Source organism: Otolemur garnettii, unplaced genomic scaffold (assembly GCF_000181295.1).
Source record: "Otolemur garnettii isolate 467f Iridium unplaced genomic scaffold, OtoGar3 scaffold00006, whole genome shotgun sequence".
Lineage (NCBI taxonomy): Eukaryota > Metazoa > Chordata > Mammalia > Primates > Galagidae > Otolemur > Otolemur garnettii.
This window is the reverse complement of record NW_003852401.1, coordinates 14819438-14835181: the sequence shown is the minus strand read 5'-3', so window position 1 is coordinate 14835181 and position 15744 is coordinate 14819438.

Genomic DNA, 15744 nt, shown 5'->3' with positions numbered 1-15744 from the left:
CCCCCTGGGTAGAGTGCTGTGGCATCACAGCTCACAGCAACCTCCAACTCCTGGGCTCAAGCGAGTCTCCTGCCTCCGCCTCCCAAGTAGCTGAGACCACAGGCACCCGCCACAGTGCCTGGCTATTTTTTGGTTGCAGCCATCATTGTTGTTTGGGAGGGCCCGGGCTGGATTCGAACCTGCCACCTTAGGTGTATGTGGCTGGCGCCTTAGCCACTGGAGCCACAGGCGCCCAGCCATAAGTCCCTATCTTATCAGCAGATGATAGCTATTAGGTGAAGCTTCAGGCTCACTCTGTGCACATAGCAAGCAGGCAACAAAGGGCTACAAATTGGCTTGAGGTATTTGTCAAACAGAGCTCTAAACATTTGAGTTGGGCATCAACTTTTGAGCTAACAGAGTCTCAGCCTGTAGGGAAGAAATAACTTAGGGGGGCAGTACAAAGAAGCCACCTGGCTTGTTTATGCAATGCTTCTCAACCTCAAATTAGACACCGTCTCTCCGGCTGAGAACGGCACTTGCCACTCAGGAGCAGTTAGCGAACTCAAAGTTTCCCAGTGTCCAAATGGGAGAGAGTTCCTCAGAGGCCTCAGTTGAGTCATGTCACCTGGTATTGTGAGTGGACATGGGGAAAACACTGATGAAGAAGGGGCTTCTGCCATCTCCTGGGTACCACAGGGCTCAGGCAGGGCTCAGAAGCAGAAGGGCTGGCAGGTGGGGCACCACCCCAGTCTCGGAACACCCCACAGACACACAGACACACAGGGCAGGGAGTGCCCTGATCACATGCAGTATCATTTTGCATTTCAGGAAAGGGACACCGCTCCCTGCTACTATTCCTTTTTTCAGTGGCTCTGACAGATCATGTGGAAAAGAAAATCTTAGCAACAGGCTGCAACCCGTTCTCTCTCTTTACTGGGAAATGCCTCAGGGGAAAAAAAATGAATGTTATAAACTTGGTATCCTGTTTGCTATATCAAACAATGGCATCTGATAAAACTAAAATCTAAGTATGAATTTCAAGAGAAGTTGATTAATGCCAAACAGTTTGAAGATAAGGTGTTTCACTCACATTTCTGAACCATTTCTGAAACCTGTGAAATGAATGCTAAAGCTGACCTCAGATGTGAGAAGAAGCAAAGTGCTTTGATAAAGAGAAGATTTATATGCCTGCAAGTGAAACCTACATTACAGTGAATTAAATGACACGGGAAGTCTGCATATATTGCCAAATTGATAATAATGTCCTGATCTGCTTTTTGAAGATACTTTCATTAATATTCTTTAGATTCATGGATTATCTTTTCCCTGAGATTTCTAGAGCTTTCTGATAATATAGTCATCCATCTTGAGTACATAATAACAAATTCTTTTGAAAAAATGTTTTCTCCTTTTACATATAACAGTATACTTATTCTGCCATAATCTATTTGCTGATTCCAAATGTGGATGTACTCATTTGGAAAATAGCCATCTATATAGGACTTAAATTATACCATTATTTCCTTTATCTAGAGACATGAAGCCTTGTGCAACCTTGGAGACTAACAGGGGCCAGAAATTTTTAAGAGTAATGAGTAGGAAGAGAAACCATTTTTCTGCGATATACATGTAGATGTATTTCTGATAGTCTCCTAAGAAGAGGGGATCACACTCTCATTTTTCTGCACCTTCAAGAGAAGTGCAAGGGTGTCTTGACCTCCTGTCTTATATTAGGCCAAAATAGGCCCAGACCCTCTGAGATGCCATACAACATGGACCAGAAAAGCAAAGTACAGCTTATAGATGACAGCACTGGCTGGCATTAAATAATATATATTTAAGTTTGCATAGATATTATTTTCAAATGTCATTGCTATGCTGCCAATAACTTTTCTAGTGCTTAAATAGTTTCCTAAATTTATTCTGACATTTTCTGTTTTCTACATGTTCTATTCATGTAGGTAGGTTACTTGGCATGGAGCTATTTTTAACGAAGTACATATAGAAATACTATTCATCAGAAATAATCTTTGGCCAAGGTTTCATGCCAAAAAAATGCCATGACTTCAATTATTGAGACAATCCTCCAAGCTTATTTTAATATATAGTGCTTCAGTAAATGCTAGTTAAAGTCGATTCCACACGAGTCTGTGTACTTTTTGATGTCTATCAGAATGTTATTTTGATCTTCCTTATCGGAATGTTTAACATAGTGCCTGGCATTTAGTAGTATTTGATGAACATAATATCACTTATAAGATTGGAAAAGTAAGTGATTAGTGCTAGCCCCACTGCAATAGGCATCTTCTACACTGTTTACATTGAATAGAGGTTGGCAAAACATTTACTAGATGAATCAATGCAATTGCATTACTTATGCATATATTCTGAAGTTAAATTCTAAGTCTAAGCCCTTCAGTCTTAGAAGTTTTCACTATCCCTGTAACAAAGCCTTACAGTTGAAATTTTCAAAGAAATGTAATATACCAGAGAAAGTGAAGGAATACCCATATAAAAACTGCTTACACCCATATAAAAACCTCAAATTAATAAGTTCTCAGTATCTGCTGCCATTAGATGAGAATATATACAAACTCCAGGTTCAGGAATGAGAAAGCGGTGAGAATATGGAATAAACATGTTAATTAAATGATACTCCAGGCTTCCAGATATCACACACAAATGGTACCCAATTGGTCCAGCAGTGTCATTCTGTAGCTCAGTGTGAGTGATTAAACTTGCAATGGTCTGTTATATTGTGTTCTGAAACAGCCATGACTTCAGACAAATTTTCTATGGACTTCAAGGCACTCTAGCCTGAATTATATGTGAACATTCTAAGATATAAACTCTGTATCGTAATGAGAGCATTTCCCGGACCCTTAGCATACCACTGATCTTCTTTATCTTAGGAAGAGAATTATCAAAGATACTTAAACCAGTGTTTGCATTCAGTTAGTCAAAGGAAAGGCTATAGTGGACACAAGTACTGAAAGTAAATGACTAATATAAAACTAGAATTTTTAAAAACTATTTCTGGTGCTGTTTTATTTTCTCTATCTTAATTACCATGTAACAAAGTATCAGCTGTGTTTGTTTTCCATTCCACATTTAGCTATGTGTCTTTTCATATCATCTTTATAATTTTGTAGGCAGAACAGCTAATCTTAGAAACATCTGTCCCATTTCTACACATCTCTAGCCTTGCTCCTCATGCCACCAGTTGTACTGAAACTAGGGTGTGAATATAAATTCTACCAACTAATGTAAGAAATAAGCTTTACGATGTCATGCATCTGTTGATACATTTGGTTTTTCATCGATTACTAGCTATCAGGATTCCAGACATGGCTCTGGGTGGTAGTGTTATGATGCTGAGAAGCTAAAGAACAGAGCTCTGCTATGATGGTTCTGATGAGTGTCACGGAGGTGAGAGTCTTTGCAGCTATGAACACAAATCATTGGACTCGACCTTTCAGAGACGACTTCCTTAGGGTAAAAGAAAATCATACAACTGAGAGTTTATATAAACATGGAGATTATAGAAAGAGCTTGCCGGAGAAAAGGAAGAAGAAAGAACAAATTTCCCATTTCAGAGGAATGATTATGTCCCTGGCAAGGAACTGGAGGGAGATCAGTGCAGCTCAGGCCCAGAGAATATGGGAAATGGGCAGACTGCTCTCTGCAGGATTCATTCTTTCTGCTCCAAACTAAAGCATAGTTTTCTTTCGTTCTTGGTGTTAATTTTGGGGATATGGATAGAACTAGCCAATGGATTGTGAATGTATATAATCTGTGCTATTTCCAGACCAAAGATTCTAGGAAGCTGTAGCTCTTCAGGTTCTCTCTGTCCTTCTGCTGTTTAGATGAAGATGACAAGACTGCGATTGGTAAATCCACAAGAGAAAAGAAACCCACAACTGTAAATTAATGAGTAGGGGAGACGGGCTACACGATCAGAATACCCACTTTGAACCGTTATAATTAATATATTGTTGCTAATGTTGATACATTACACATTTTGGTCTTTAGGCGTTACTGTAATTTGGCTGCATATAGGATTCAGAAATGTGCAGACTGAAAGGGGATATTGTTTTGACAAAACTAACCTATGAGGTTGGGCAATTAAGTTTGCAAACTCATCCTAGAAAAAGTGCTACATGCCTCATTACTGAATATCACTATGGTGACCAGATGGCAAAGGTCTCGTCTGAACTTTGAAAGTGACCATACTGATATTCAGCAATAAGATATATAGCACTTCTTCTAGAATGAATTCACAAACTTAATTGCCCAACCTCATATAATAATGTATTGAAGTGACAATCTATGATATACTTTCGCAGAAAACTAGCAACCCATGTTATGCAGTAGCAAAATACACGGTTAAACTGTTACCTACAGTAACTAAGAAAACAGTGTGGCTATAACTTAGAAGAAGCCATTGGAAATAATCACATTTTAGTGCTTGCTCTTGGCTTTTGATCATTATAACAAGGTAAGAAAAAAGTTGTTAACTCAGACAAGAAATTTTTGGTTTTCAAAGAGAAATAAAAGCAAATAGAAACAGAAATTTGGAGGCTCATAAGGTTTGATGGCCTCTGAGCATACCAAAGAACAGGAACTAAGACTAGAAGTTTGAACAGCTAACACCTATTAAAACATCTAAGTTTTACAAAAGTAGTCTGAGGTAGCCATCAATAAATAGAGAAAGAGAGGATGTCAGGGAGGGAAGCAAAGACAAGGATCAGAACGAGACTTGGAAAGAACCTTGAGAAGACTGGAGATAGCTGGAATGAAATGAATTAGATGTCTGAAATGTTTTTGAGAAATTTTTACTAGAAAAATACAAGTCTAGAGCATCTTTTGACTACTTTAAGTGTATAGTAATCCTTGGACTCCAACCAGCGCATGACCAAGAAAGAGAACATGAAGGTGAACGTCCCCAAAGTGGGCACACCTTTCAACGGTCAGCTTACCTGTTCATACTTGCAAACAGACAAGGATGAAACTACCAAAAGCTGCTGCCTCTTCCAGAGCACAATCTATATTTAGTCAAGGAAAAACCTCCTGTATGAAGGCTGGAGGCCTTGGCAATGCCTGCCCAAGAGGTTTTTGTCATTGGTATAGACAAATTACTAGTGTGTATTTCATATTGCTATGTGTTTATTTGCAATCCTGTTCTTGCCCTATCATTATAAATTGGTAGTTTTAGTTGTGGGGAAAACTTGTATTTCATTGACTTTTGTGACTCAGACGATGAGAAAACATAACCCTAGCAGATACACATAATCACATAATCACGGGTCCTTAAGACATCTTGAACCCAGAAACAGACCCAAGCATTCTATACACATTGAACGTAATTTGAGGTTGTTACTTTTTAGGAGGAGATAAATTTTTTCATATTTGTAAAGGAGCTTAAAAATTATATTTGGTGACCCGAGGACCCCAAAAGTAAAAATCATGTCACTTTTGTCAAAGGCTGTACGTTCTCACCAAAATTCACACTTTCCCCTTTTGGGTGCTTATGAGGCCGCAGTGCCCACGTGCTTTACAGTCGTGTGCGCTCACATGGCTGGGTTCTTCACAGAAGGTGAACGGAAGAAATGTACGCCTTTTACAGACCTGGGCTTTTATAAACCAGATATGTCTCTTTCCCTGCAGGTATGTTTCTTCTGAAGCTGGAGGAAGGATCAATAAAACCTTAGGGAAAATCAAAGTCACAAGAAGAAATGAGTATGAATCTCGGGACAGAGGCATGGAGGGGAACCACCCTCAGGCAAGGAATATCCACCTTGGTGGGTTAAGTGAATGTCCAGTAAAATCAAATCATTCTATACCTTTGTCTGTGTTTCTACAGTACTTTAGCCTATAGTGACCAATATAAGGAACATAGTGACATATAAATATGGGACTAAAAAGGAGACAAACCATGGGGGCCTTATGAAAGCAAGTGACCATGTGTCCCAGTGTCATGTCAGAGTTTGAATTTAGACCCATCTCCCCAGAATATTAGTGAAGTATCAATGAATATTTAGTGTATTCATATTTGCATCATAATAACCTCTGAAGGGTTTGGAAAATTCCACTTTGTACGTGCAGCTTCTGCCACGTATCTAGCGGTGTGTAAGAAGTGCCAATGGTCAGTGGTGTCTTCCCTTAACACCTATTTCAATCTGAGAGATGACCAGCAACAGCAGGGAGTCGTTGCCAGGTCCTGTCCACATGGAACGTAACAGAGGGCTCCTCTCAAGGACCACGAGAATGTGTTCACCGATACCATGAGTGGTGCGTGGTCACAGCAGCCAGGGAAGGCTTCCTCAGACCCTCTGACTGGGTGAACTCTTCAGCACCACTCAGTATGCTTAGCGCTTCACGAGACAGTTTCACCACGGCCCACACTGTTACCTGTGTAATGCATGAAACTGCTGAGCAGCCACTTGAGAAAAGCAGTAGGCACTGTGGAAACTTATAAATTTTGAAACATAGAATACTTGTTAGGAAAAAAAGACTGAACAGACTCATTCAAACTCATATTGAAACTAATCTGCTACTCATAACTTATTTTATAGCATATACCTACAACTATTTTTTACTGCCATTGTTTAGTAACACTGTTTCCCCCTTTTGGCCACAACAGATTTAAAACTTTCATGATTGGGCCAAGTGCAGTGTTTCACATCTGTAAAAGTAGCACTCTGGGAGACTGAGGCAGGTGGATTGCCTGAACTCAGAAGTTTAAGATCAGCCTGAGCAAGAGCGAGACCCCAACTCTAAAAAAAAAAAAAAAAATAGCTGGGCATTGTTGCAGGCACCTGTAGTCCCAACTAGTTGGGAGGCTGAGGCAAGAGGATCACTTGAGTCCAGGAGTTAGAGGTTGCTATGAGCTGTGACGCCACAGTACTCTACTGAGGTTGGCATGGTGAGACTCTGTCTCAAAAAAATAAATAAATAACAAATTTCATGATTAATAAAAACCATTAAAAATTGAATTTGTGTTGTAAAATGCAATTATGACTTTCCCATCCACCAAGGGGGATAGCGATGACATCACTGATCACAAAGAAACCAGAAAATGCAAACTGTTCAGTGGCTGTTCCAGAAGTGAGCTATTTAGAGAGGATAGTACCTGCAGATGATGACTTAGCATGTGCTGCAAGAGAAGGTGTATTTATACACCACAGTGAAGAATAAAATCTCATTTAAAAGTGACAATTTGTATAAATGGATTTGCACATCTTTAATTTCAAGCTTGCATGTACACTTTAGAGAGAGGAATAGAAAGCTGAGAAAGTGACGACTCCATTAGCAAATGGGGAAAAAAAAAACACATTTTAAGCAGCTAAATGAGGCCAGTTTAAAATAATGTCATCAAGTGCTCCAAATAGAATTCAATGATTTGATATTTTTCATCCTGTTTAGGGAAACAAAACATTTAGAAGTTCATTTGCTCAAAAGTAAATCCATCCAACATGTTATGAATGCTACTTAAATTCAGTTTAAAAGTTCAACTTTGAAGATAAAACAATACAACTTTGAGGGATACACACATCTTTCTCATGCACTGCTTGAGGCCAAGCACTGTTTCCCACATTGCACAAAGAATATGCTAGACCTGGTTTTTTTTTTTTTTTTTTACCAGTTAGTTTCCTCAGACTCATTTAGGAAAGTCATCATCTCTAAGTACTAATAACTACTGTCAAAGTTCTTTCCCATCTGAGACAATGGCAGGATCTACAGTCGTAAGTAGTGGACTCTGGCACCCCAAGACCATTTGTAACCTACTGTCACCAATAGACTGGGGAAGTAGTGAGTCCAGTGCCCAGGAAACAGGACCATCTCTCCAAAGCTTGTGCAAGGATTGGCAAGCTGCCCACTTCCGCCTCCCTCATCATGTGTGAGCTTTCCGTGAGCTCTGCATGTCCTCTGAAGGAAAAGGAAGGGGTGGGGGCATCAATCATGAAAGAAAGAAAAGCAAGGAGGACCGAACTTTAATTTATGCAGTACTTAACTGCACAATCACAAATTACCTTGGAGTGACAAGTTTAAAGTATACCTTGTTTTCTGTTTGTGCTAATGAAAACTTTGGAGCAATGTGAGACATCATGGACATGAACTTGGTGTTGCTGCACAATGTACACGTAGAGGATGTTAAATATTAATATGAACATACCATCCCCATCTCTCTCCACAGTAAAGGTTCCCACCAGCCTACATTTGTATAATCTGTGTCCCTGTCAGGTAAACCTTTCTGTTTCCCACAAAGAACACTTAATTCACAAATATAAGAGATGATTTTTTTCTACTTATCAAAATATCCCTACAGTCTTTTCCTTATAATATTCTGTCCTCAGTTAGCCAATTAAGCAGCATTGAGGCATGATTATTCTCTATGTCCCTTGGGCTGAAAACGCTGTTGACTGGTAAGATGTTTTGTTAAAGATTACTTTTGTTCAATGACTTTTGGAGGAACAAATCAAATAATTTCCACTTGATAAACTCAGGGCTCTCTCACTGTACGTTTTTATTAATCATGTCTAACTTTTGAAAATTTTCCTCATGGTTTAGAATACCCTGTGCCCATCCTAATTATAATTAATTAATCTTTCAGCAAGTCACGTAACACCACCAAATTTCTACTAAAAATATTCTAGTCATACGGTCTACCCATTTTGCTATAGCATGACATTTGCCTGAGCTGGGGTGCCTGCCTTCCGGAAACATCTATTGAAATATGCGACCACTGACCACACCCTATTGTGAACTTTCAAAGTGTTCCCTTATATTCCCCACAGCAGCAAGAAAATATTTCAATAAATAGCCTGTTAAATATTATATAATCAAATAACCCTCTCCAGTGCCATCTATTCCTTTTTACCTTCCCTCTCTCATCCACGATCTTTCAGCATGTTTGTGCTTTTCTATCTCTAGGAAATCTTAAGCTTCTAAGGCCACAGGATTTGAATTATTCTATGTAGTTCTATATTTCCTACATCCCCCCCAACTGCCACCACATGACTCATGATCTTCACAAAAGAGACTCTTCCAGTTTCTTAGTGTTACTTTACTTCTAGTTTGACCAGTTACCTTTAACTCTAGTCTTACACATACAGCAATAATCTTCCCTTCCCAGAAATGATACATCTATTCAAATAATATATAAAAACATTAGGGTCCCAAGTCATAGTGCAGAGCCCACAAAAATGTCACTTTTAAATATTTTGCTTATTTGATACCAAAATCATATCCAACTCACCATGAGATGAAAAACAGACATTTCATGGCAAAAGTAAAATATTATGTAAATATGAAAACAAAAGTTAGTGACTTAATACCACTCTGTCCCGGCAATTATTCTTCTGTCATTATACAATAAACATGATGTAGATGTTTAATGCATATAGTAGAATTTCAAGCTTTCTTAGAGTTATCTCAGGAGTGATAAACATTGAGTGATAAGATGCCCATGATGCTGAATAAGGTTTTTAATTACCTGGACTTCATTCCTAGTTGTGTTTCTTTAATGTGAGCTCATGAGTAAATGTAAATGTAGGTTTCATGGGCAGTACCTGTGTCTCAAAGGAGTAGGGCACCGGCCCCATATGCCGGAGGTGGCGGGTTCAAACCCGGCCCCAGCAAAAAACTGCAAAACAAAAAGTAGGTTTCATAATAGAAATGCTTAATTTATAAAAGAGCTTCAAGGTTGGATTTTTACAGATTTTATTTTAGAGAAAAAGAGAGAGAGGAAAAGAAGGAGAGAGGGAGGGGAAGGAAGGAAGGAAAAGCAGAACAGAAGCCCCTCTGGATGGCCTGGTGTATATGGTAGAGATTTCCAATATACCGTGGCCAGATCATTTGTAATTTGCTTCAGTTTTTCATATCCAAAATGGAAGTTGTTATTTTTGTTTTGTTTGTTTTGTTTTAGCAGGATTTTGACATTATTATTTCAGTAGCTTATTGAAACGTTTTTTGAATATGAGGCTCAGAAATGAATCCCAAATTTTGCTTAATACTGGGGGAATTTTTTCTGCAGGATTTTTTGGGTTTTGTACCTTTAAATGGAGGAGTTGATAGAAATTTTTCTTAAATGTTTTTCCAAAAGCCTATCAAATATCAAAGTGAACATAAATTTCAAAGTCAACATGAATTCATGGATTACTATCTATCATTCCAGATTTATAACTCTAATTATTTTTTTTCTGACTTATATTAGGGTATTAAATTTGAATAGCTCTTGACTTTAAAATTTAAATGATCACAAATGTGGCTGACTTTTAAGATTAGCTTGTTTTGATGCTTTCTGCTCTATCTTGCTCAATGATTGATATTAAAAATGAGTTCTAAAATATTTATGATAGACATATGATACCTCTACCACTTATGTCCCAAATATTTTTATTTCCTCAGGTGCACAGGTAATGCTGCATTCCCCAAAAAGACAAGCAAACAGAGTAACTAAGAAATGTTCTAAGTATGGAATCAATTTATTCTTAAAAATTTCATTCTTAGCCATTTTTAGTATATTGGTATGTTTTTTTGTTCATCTGTTATTTTAAAAATAGGTCAGATGCTGTTAAAGGAAAAAAATAACTGATTGCATACTTCAGAAAGAAAGTAATATGTAAAAGATTTCTCTTTCTTTTTAAAAAATGTCCAATTCTGAAATAGAAGTCTTTTTTTTTTTTTTTTACACAGTTTCCATGGAAGTTGAATACTGACTTATAAAATCCTTGGTCTGTAAATAGGAACCTTATCAATCCCTGATTATAATTTTACACATTTTGTCAACTTTCTGAAGTAGCAGATACCTAATTAGGAAGTTGTCAGGGTCAAGTGTTCAAGACAAATATTCATGTAGAATAAAAAATACTAGTTCATGGATTCCAGGTGGTATAGCAAGAAAAAAGTCATCAGGATTGTGAGAAGAGCAACTTATTGATGTCTTCACTTGTTCATTGAGTAAGTAATCATCAAAAGCTTCCCCAAAGTGGGTAAAGCACGTTACTAAATCCTCAGATGAGTATAGGAAGGACGAGGCCCTAGTCTACGGAAAGGTGTGAAGACAATCCCCAATATATGTAATCCCTGTGGGGTGGGAAAATTTTCTCAAGGGAGAGACATCGAAGAATGTATTAAAGGGTATAAAGGATGCATAGAATTAATGATAGGTACTGATGGTGCAGAGAAATGATAGGTACTAATATCTTCCTGGCATTAGAAACAACTCACACAAAGGTTCTGAAATAGATCTTGAAGGCTTAGGAAAACAAAAAGAAGTTCACGGCAGAGACAGGGCAGGGGGAGGTGGTCAAGCTACCATGGTGACAATTCGTGTAGGTTTTACAAAAGAAATCGCTAACTCATCAAGCAAAACTTTGAAAATGTTGGCAAACTTCAATTTCCTTAATAATTCTAAATGCCTGTTCTTCACTAGTTGATATTTGAAAAGTCCTACATATACCGCATAGCCTCAAGTTGGTAACATTACAAGGTATTTTCAAAAATAAAAATATGTCTCAAACTTATTTCTAATAGCTTTCTCTCTCTCTTTCTTTTTGCCAACACATGTAAGTGCACACACACCCACACACAGACACACACACATGCTTGAGTTTTACTGTCTTCTATTTCCAGGAGCTTCAAGTCATCTTTGCATTCAACCTTTTCCCCTATTGCATTGGATTTACAAAAAAAAAAAAAAAAGAAAGAAAAAAGAAACAAAAAAGAAAGAAAGAAAAAAACATTTGATGAGAACAAAAGCATTCTAAATTCCCCAGTAACCACAAAACTCTTCTAAAGTAACGAATGAATGTATACAACACGAAGTCGACTTTATGCTTTTTCGCCATTTTATCCCTGTCCAATGTTTTATTATTACTTCCATGTTCATTTTTTAGATCCCAAGGATCTGAATAGGGAAGGTTGAAGGTGGAAATGTCTGCACACCAGACAATATACAGTCACATTTTAGGTAACTGGACAAATAGGACTATTTTAGTAGTAATTTGTGGAATATCATTCTATTTCTATTACATCCATATATAAGTTGCCAGATAAATGTGGATATTAAGAGTATATAAAAAGCGTGTCACGTAACAGAAAGCATGTGGAAACTACTCTTTGCTATTATTCTGCTCTTTAAAAGTTATTATTGAAATTATAATATGTGACTGTTTATTAGATGTTTATCATAGATTTTATATAATTCTGAAAATAACTCTGGGAAATGGTTATTCTTTTTCTATGTGATAGATAAGAAATGATGAATCTTAAAAAATTTTAGTAACTGGGGTGGCACCTATGGCTCAAAGGAGTAGGGCGCCAGTGGAGGTGGTGGGTTCAAACCCAGCCCCGGCCAAAAACTGCAAAAAAAAAAAAAAAAATTGAGTAACTATTTCGTAAGTAGCAGAACCAAGATTCACTCCCAGAACTTCATCACTCCAAGTCCCATGATTTGGCTTTCAGAGTACTTCACCATTTCCCTAACAAGAGCCCTGCATCTTTCGTTCTTGATCTTAAACATCAAAGTATGCTGCGAGTTGTACGCCAGTTACACCACCCCAAAGATAATCTCCACGTAATGTGTAATGTGTTTGGGGAAAATGAAGGACACTATTGATTCCCTTTTAAAGAGACATTTCCTTGGTTGTAGAGGGAACATTACATCTTTTTCTCCCACATTTGTAATTCCCCTTTTCTCCTTTTCTTCCTAAATAAAAGAATCATTATTCCTTCACTGACTGAACTCAATAATTTTATCCAAATACACGTGGTTTTATTTTTGCAGTTTTTGGCCGGGGCTGGGTTTGAACCCACCACCTCCAGTACATGGGGCCAGCGCCCTACTCCTTGAGCCATAGGTGCCACCCCCAAATACATGGTTTTAAATGTGACTATCATAAAAGTCACTCCCCAAATTCAACCTTCAGTCTGCTGCCCTGGCTTTTAGTCCACAAATTTAAGTCACTTGAATGCCAACCAGATATATAGTCTTCAACTCATATTTCACTCTCTCTTGCCATAACAATGATAGCATGCTATCACATTGTTTGGTCTATTTGTATTTTTAAATAAATGCTGATTATGACTCAAGGAAAACTTAATACATTATCTGTTAACTCTATAAGCGAGTTTGTTAGTAAATTATCATATTTTTCATAAAATGATATGTATATCGATTATAGCACACATCCTACTTAACCATATAATTTTTATAATCTTTTATTTACAGTTTTTATAAATGGTAGGAAAATTCCTTTACTCTATCCATGACCTAGTAGATTTTATAGAAAAGAATAGAAAAATTTGCTCCCGTACAGTTCTGTGATTGGAACGTCATTGTTCCCACATAGTTCTTGAAAGACTTTCCAGTGTGATCAAATAGCTCTGATTCCCTTTGTTCGCGACCTTTTCTCCTTGTCCAGTATTCTTATCCTGATAACGCTGACTTCCATTAGGTCGTTCTGACAACCCCAGACTGCTCCCCGACCCTGCACTAGATGCGAGTCTGGCGGCTGGGCCACCTTTTGGGGTCCTTCAGCGCTCTACTGCACACTGTGGACGGTCTCGGGACTACGTGGAAAGGTCTCCTCTGTCCCCACACAAAGTGATGTGCTGGTGACGGTGAAGAAGCTCATACATTTCCTTCATGCCTCAGGACACCTCCCGGGAGTTCCTATCCCTAGTTTGCTAGTTCTTGTACCTAGCTGACTCCCCGCTCTAGCACATCCTCTACCATCTATTTGGTACACAGCTGCCCACTTTAACTTCTTATTGGTAAATATAATCAAAAGCTTATGATATATCAAAGCAATGAGTAAATAGTATGCTAAAGGCAAAGATAGAAAGCCAGGTTTATTTGGTGACCTCCGAAAGTATTTCAAATTGTACATGAAAACACTACACTGTACCCCATGTTTGCATTAATGTATACAGCTATCATTTAATAAAAAAAAAAAAAAGAAATACCTTTTTCATCTTTATCAGTGAAACTGGCACAGCGATTGCTGCACTAGTGCTCACCATCAGCACTGATAAGCGCAGTTTGCGCACAGGTTTCTCTCTAAAAACATCCCACACTGGGTGGCGCCTGTGGCTCAAAGGAGTAAGGGGCAGGCCCAATATGCCGGAGGTGGTGGGTTCCAACCCAGCCCCAGCCAAAAACTGCAAAAAAAAATTCTCCACTACAAGAGGAGAGATGATTCCATTTCTTAAGGTAGGAAAATATAGGCTAGAGCTGGAACTTCCAGTTGTTAAAAATTAAGAGTTCTTTAAAAGTGACAAAGATGGCGCTGCTGAAAGGAAAAGTCCCCCTTTTAAAGGATCTGTACAAATTAAATAATTTAAATGTAAAAATTTATAATTATCAAAAGTAGTTAAGTCTATAAAAAAGGACCCAAAATTAATAATGCTACTGGCACACAAAAATTTTTAACATACAGTACTCAAAATCATAATTTAATATTTAAGCCTGATGACTTCCATAGGTTATACTTATATAATTATAATGATATTATATAATTATATATAAAAATATGCTTGTAAATATATCATGCCTGTAAAAATTCACCAATTTATGCTATATATAATGAACACATTAACACATAAATATATTTACTTACCCCTTTTATATAATATATTGAATGTATTATATACATATAACTACGTATTTATATTAAGTATTTAAATCTATTTATACATAAATGTATATATTCATATGTGTACATAAATATATATGATTTATGGAATGTATTGTCTCTATGACTGGGGCAGTTTAAGCAAAACTTATTCGAAGTAAATAAATGTAAATCCCCTAACAAGAAAGGGTGGCTAATAATGGTCACACAAAGCATTTCAAAGACATTATTAATAGTTTGCTAGAGCTGCTATAACAACGTCCCACAAACCAGGTGGCTTAAACTTTGTCTCACTGTTCAGAGGTTAGAAGTGTAAGATCAGGGTGGTCACAGAGGTGATTCCTTCTGTGGAACGTGAGAAACCATCTCACAGGACAATAGTGGTAAGTCAGCAATCTTTGGTATCCCTTGGCTTGCACAAAAGCCCAAGCTCAGCCTTTAACTTCGCATGGCATTCCCCCTGTGTGCGTCTCCACGTCCAAATTTCTCTGATTTGTCTAAGGACACCAATCATGGATTAAAACCTGCCCTAATGATCTTCACCTAACTAATTGCATCTGCAAAGATCCTATTTCCAAATAAGGTCATATTCTGAGGTACTGGGGTGAGAATTTCCTATTTATTTATTCTATTTAGAGATAGGATCTTGTTATGTTGCCCAGACTATAGTGCAGTGACCCAATTACAGCTCATTGTAGCCTCAAATTCCTGGGCTCAAGGGATTCTTCCTTTTCAACCTCTGGAACAGCTGGGATCACAAGGTCAAGCCACTCTACTCAGCAGAATTTCAACACATAATTTTCAGGGACAAAACAATTCAAGCTATAATAGACGTGCAGTGTTGTTATACATAGGAGAGGAACAATAAGCGACTAAACTACATGCTGAGCAGAATTAGATGCTTATATATCCAATTAATGAGGTAAATTAACGAATGGAGCAATTGAAATTGTGAAGATGATGACCACCAAAAGAAAATTAAAAAAAAACATGTTTACACAACTGTTACAACTACGAAAGCTGTATGTGTGTGTGTGTGTGTGTATGTATGTATATATGATAAATGATTGAAAGGAAATATGAAACAGCAAATATGCCTAGAAGATCTAGGCCTAGAGTTAGG